We start from the raw sequence: 6,000 nt of genomic DNA on the forward strand, positions 1-6,000 counted from the left end.
TCGCAGAAAACCTCCTACCCTCAAGGTATTTTTGGTTGAGCAACCCAAGCATACATAATCTAGACAATTATAATTTATGATACCACTATGGAGCTCTTTGGAATTCTTCACTTCTTTGACATTTGATCTTTAATTTCTTTGAATTCACCACCTTGTTGTTTGATTTTTGGTATCTTCAACTTTTGAATTACTTCAGAATTTTTGATCTTTTAACTTCATACTTTAACTTTGATGCTCCAAAAATTCTTCAAATTTTCTTGTAATTCTCTCTATTTTTTTTTAACATGTAACTCACTTTTTTGTTTTCACTCAAAACCCTACATGCTTAAGCAGGGGCGCTCAACTTCAACCTTTATTGGCTAACGATAATAATTTTCCTAGATACATTTCTGGTACACGATGCTAAACATATTGCATCCCTCGGGCTAAGCAAGGTCGTGTCTTTGTCCCATGATTTCACTGGAATAAGGAAGCCACAAATGCACTAGAACGTATATAGGCTCAACTAAACATTTGGGTCTTCATGCAATCATCAACATAACTCTAACATGGAATCCTAATTACTTTTTACAAAAATTTCCTAAATTAATTCCTAAGTCATATTTTTGGTATGCAAAATTTTTAAAAAATTAACCTAAATTAGGACATTAGGATTCTATATTTACTAAGACGACATCAACCCCTACCCCACACTTAATTTATGCAATGTCCTCATTGCATGTTAAGCATGAAAAATAACAAACATGAAATGTAGAGAGAATTAGAACAAACTCCCCTGGGGTAGCAGTTGCTAGGTCGATATCTTTTTTCAACTCCATCTTCAATTGACTTTAGACATAGATACAATGTATCCATGTCTCGGACATCAAATCACATGTGGGTAGCTTCAAATGTGCAGGAAAAATAGTACAAAACCTCCAGGAATTGATTGCAAAGAATAAATGGTCAAGTAGTGTAGCCACCAGCATCGAATCAGCAGTCTTCTTGGTATACAAATAAGCGACTCGTTGAGTCATACAGGCGACTCGTCGAGTATAGTCGCGGAAAGCCTCGAAAGTGCAAGTATAAAGGGCGAATCGTCGAGTGAGTTAGTTGCACTCGACGAGTCATCGCTGGGTGAAAAAAATAATTTTCTGCACTTTTTCCAGCTGTTGATAAATCTCAAGGGCTTCCCATAACTTCTAGAATTATTTACTCAATTCCCTTAGGACCGGACTCGACACCTTAGCTCTAAACGTCGCCCTTTCTTGACTCTCTTCCACTTTATTTTTTTTTCTCTTTCTCTCAAACTCTAAACCCTTTATGCAAGCATTCCTAACCAAAAATCTGAAAAACACCAAGGCAAATAAAACATCAAACACATAACTTAAAGTCTCAACCAAGAATTCAAAAGACACCAAACAAAAAAAAAATTGAAAATTGTTGCATTAAACATAAAAAACTAATCATCCTCTTCCTCATCATTGCCATGTGCAGCCCCGCTCCCACCATCTCCACTTCGCCTTGCATCAATGACCTCGTCCCACAAAGGAATGTCGGGAAAATTACCCCCATCAATGTGTGGAATATGGAAATGGTCAAAAAGCCGCACGTGGGATTCGTTGCTAAAATTAATACCCCTCGCCATCTGATCTTGGAGCCTCCTCATCTCGACATTGTACCAATCCATTGGTACTTCATTATTGTCCACCGGAATCACCAGTGATTCTTCCTCCACTTCCCGCTCACGTCTTGATCTAAACCTCCTTCCCAGTGCCTCGGGCCCGATCACCGGATCGTCACGTGGGATAACATAATGACCACCCCCAAAGTCTTTAATAGTTCTTGCCCTTCGAAAAAGAATGGGATTAAAGGGAGGGGCAGGAATCATTATCATCAAATTCCATGCACCGCGGGTCATCAACCCATATAAGTTGGCTAGCCGGGTCACGAACATGCCACCGTTTATTTTGGATGTTTTGCGATCCTTGACCGCACCCTCCGACAGATAAGAGGCCAAACACCATGGAATGTTGCAGAAAGTGTCAGGCGTGATGATACTCCAACGATAAAATACGTCAAGGTTGGACACCTTGTCGTCGTCCTTCCTTTGATTGATTGTAGTGGATATAAGGCGATGTATGAGGCGGTGTGTGGGTGACCTAATGCTCCCTTCTTGAGCCAATTTCGGAATATATACTTTGTTAGCGATTGTGTTCCACCAACCAGTACTTGTAACACCGTCGGGAAATACCTTATGAGATTGTTCCAAGAAGGCGCGAAAGATAGCAGTAGTAACCAATGGTCGGTCGTAAATCCCCAATCGACATGCAAGCTCAATGATAGAACATTGATGGAACTCGCCCCCAAGACAAAAACTAAAGCTCGTGGGGTGGTAGCAATCATCTCCTCCTCGGAAAGACACCGTGGAGAAAATTTTCCAGCAAAGTTCTCGATACACCGGCTCTTAAATTCTGAAAACCCGGCTCCATCCATCACAAATAATCGTCTCCCCTTCGTAAGTAAATTCCTTCAAAAGGTAAGGCACCAACTCTTCTTCATACCGGACACTATTTAACCAATCCCAGTCAACCCTATTAGGTACATAAACCTCCTTCTTCCTGACATCAGCCAACCTCTTCTTCCATATTTTCATTGTTGAAGCAGATTCAATCGGAGAGAAATTCAACCAAGGAAAATCTCCTTGGTGTCCACTTGAGCTCTGCCCTCTTGAAAACATGATCCATGCAAAACAAAGAACAAACAACTCAGAAAACACAAAAAAAAATCATCAAAACAGATTTCCTCTGGGTCCCCGACTAGACTCGTCGAGTCCATGAACGACTCGACGAGTCGTATGAACTATGCGAGTCAGTCGACGGGTCGATCGAAATTCGACCATAAAACTTGAAATTTTTTCAAGGGTTTTGTCCATGGATGTTCCTAAGATGTATTAGAATAAGAATAACCATCCAAAACAACACAATTAATACTAAATCAAAACCCTAAAAATTCACTTAACTTCAAAATCGGGTATTCTATGAAATTGACACCCTAAATCATCTAAGAATCACGACTTTAACAGAATCATGGAAGAAATTAAGTACCTTTGTTGCTAGAATTTGAGAATTTTGAAGAAAGAGTGTAGAACTTGATGAATGCTTGAGAGAGAAACAAGGGAGGCACACGTCGAGTAAGGGGAAAATATGATCTCATTAGGGTTAAAAACCCTAGTTTTACCAGATGTAAAAATTAATTTTTTTCTATAGATAAAACCGACTCGGCGAGTCAGGGTTAGACTCGGTGAGTCTGGTCGCGAATGTAAATAAATTCATTCCACCCTACACTTAGTCCATACGCACTCTCAAGCAGTCATGCCTAATGATTTAGAAGACTAGAATAAAATCCTAAAAACGAAAATCAAACAAAACTAAAACAAGAAAGATTAAAGAAAGCAACCTCTAATAACGGGTTGCCTCCCGCCAAGCGCTTCTTTTTAAGGAGTCGTTAGCTGGACTCCTTCCCATCTACGTTTCTTCATCCTCCTGCATCGGGAATGCACGCCTAATCTTTTGCGGTTTATACTTTGTCTTGTAAGCCTGTATCTTCTTCTTGTAATCCCGTCTTAATTCTTCTCTCTTTTTCCTTATAGCATTATCTTCCGCTGCATGAATTTCCCTTTTCCTCATCTTCTTCTTCTTTACCCCATTCTCTTGCATTATCTTTTTCACTCCTCCTACTTTAAACTTCATTACTTCATAGTTGGTGAAAACTCGAGCTTGAGGTTTGGTAATGAATGGGTGATCAACATCATCTCTCCTAACCCTTTCATTTTCCTCTTTTCCAAAGCTTGCCTCCTCTTCAAGTGGATTGTCTTCATCTTCTTGCATTATTGTATCGAGACATGCTACATGAACGTGTTGAAGATCACCATACTTTCCTCCTTCTGTTGCTTGATCTTCTGTAGAATTAAGGAAAATCTTCATGTCCAGAACATGCAGGGAGCTGGTAACAAGAAGATCAAAATCGTCCAGGTTGCTGAGATTTTCGACTGGACTCGTCGAGTCCGTGAAAGCGACTCGGCGAGTCGGAGCGTATTCCTCACATCCCACTGTGTTTCCTGAATCGGTTCCTTCCAGCAGCTTTTCTATCTCCCCCAAGTCTTTGTCAACATCATCATTTCCTCCAGAAGATAGCAAAAACTTACTTGGATCTTCTTCTTGTAAGAGTGCAAGTTCTTTTTGTAGTATTTCATCATCCAAATTAATGAATGAGACTTCTTCTTTTCTTCCTTCTTCTTGCTTAATTTCTGGTAGAGCTTTAAACACTGATGAATCATCTCCTACCCTCAATGTTAGTGTTAACTCGCATACATCTATTAATGCACCCGCGGTATTCAAGAATGGTCTCCCCAAAATAATTGGAATTTTGGGGTCTTCTTCCATATCGAGCACTACAAAGTCCACGGGGAATATAAATTTATCCACATTAATGAGGAGATCTTCACAAACACCTCTTGGACTAATAATTGTCTTGTCCACCAAATGGATCTTCATATTCACAAGCCTTAGCTCCGGTAAATTCAGCTTCTTGAAGAAACAAAAAGGCATTAAGTTAATACTTGCACCCGAAACGGTCAACGCTTGAGTAGCAAGTACATTTCTAAATTGACAAGGAATTTTGATGCTTCCCGGATCGCCCTTCTTTTCGGGTAACTCACTCATTACTATCTCCGCGACTTCAGCTAAATCCTTTCTAGCAGCAAAGAGACCTTTCAGCAAGTTAAAATACTTGGGTGTTTGAAGCATTGTTTCCACAAATGGAACGTTTACTTGAAGGGCTCTTACAAGCTCCATGAAAGCTTTGTATGCTTTAACCTTTTCAGCAGGTATGGCTCTGATTTGGAATGGCAAAGGAGGGTTGTAAGGCCTTAAGGAAACAACAGATTTATCACCAGGGCATGGACTCGTCGAGTCCATTAGAGGGACTCAGTGAGTCTGGTCGGGTTTAGCTAGACCCGACTCTTCTGTCTTTTCTTTATGCACCTTGGAAATCTTCTGTGCAAGGGTGAAAATTTCTCCATAGCTGGAGGTCACAACATTCACATTCTCCATTCTCGGATTATTCTCAGTTTTACTTGGAATTTGACCCGGTGTTCTCTCGTTCACTTGATGTACAAGTTGTCCTAGCTGTTTCTCAATGTTAAGAATAGATGCTTACTGATTCCGAAGTATATTTCTGGTCTCATGTATTGCAGCATCATGATCATTGTGCCTTTTCTCGGACGTGGTTATGAATCTTGTGAGCATTTCTTCCAAATCGGGCTTCTTTTCCATAACCGGTTCTTCCTTTTGATAAAAACCCCTCTCATTCTGCTTGTATTTCTCCTCTTTCGCATTTTTGTATTCTTCATACGGGAGCCATTCCTTCTTCGGTTTCCGCCAATTCTCATTGTAACGATCGCCGCTTGAGTAGAACACTTGCTCCTTGTTGTTTCCATTTTCATCTAAATCACAATCCTTCATGAGATGAGGCCCTCTACAGTTCTCACATCCAACTCGAATAGCATGGATTGTTTGATCCATTTTTGTCATCCTTCTATCTAAACTATCAAGCTTAGCCATCATCGCCGCCATGCCATCATTGGCCGAGTTCACTACCCCCGACTACATAATTTCTTGGGTTGTGGTATTCTCTAGAATGTTTAGAGAATTATTCAATTAATTCTTTGATTTCCGGGGGTGGCTTCCTTGTGAGCGGGCCTTGCGAATCAAGTAACTGCCTTGTGGTGACATTGACTCCGTCATAGAAGATAAAACTTCTTGTTGGCTATTAAGGTCATGGTGCGTGCAATTCCTTAGCAGGCTCTTGTACCTCTCCCACGCTTCATATAGTGACTCCCAGCTTGTTGTTCAAAGTTAGCAATGGCCTTCTTTAACTTGGCTATTTTAAAAAGTGGGCAAAAGTGATCTATAAATTCTTCTTTCATCTTGGCCCATGTGGTGACTGACCCGGGAGGGA

Source organism: Lactuca saligna, chromosome 3 (assembly GCF_052625555.1).
Source record: "Lactuca saligna cultivar CGN05327 chromosome 3, ASM5262555v1, whole genome shotgun sequence".
NCBI classification, from domain to species: Eukaryota; Viridiplantae; Streptophyta; class Magnoliopsida; order Asterales; family Asteraceae; genus Lactuca; species Lactuca saligna.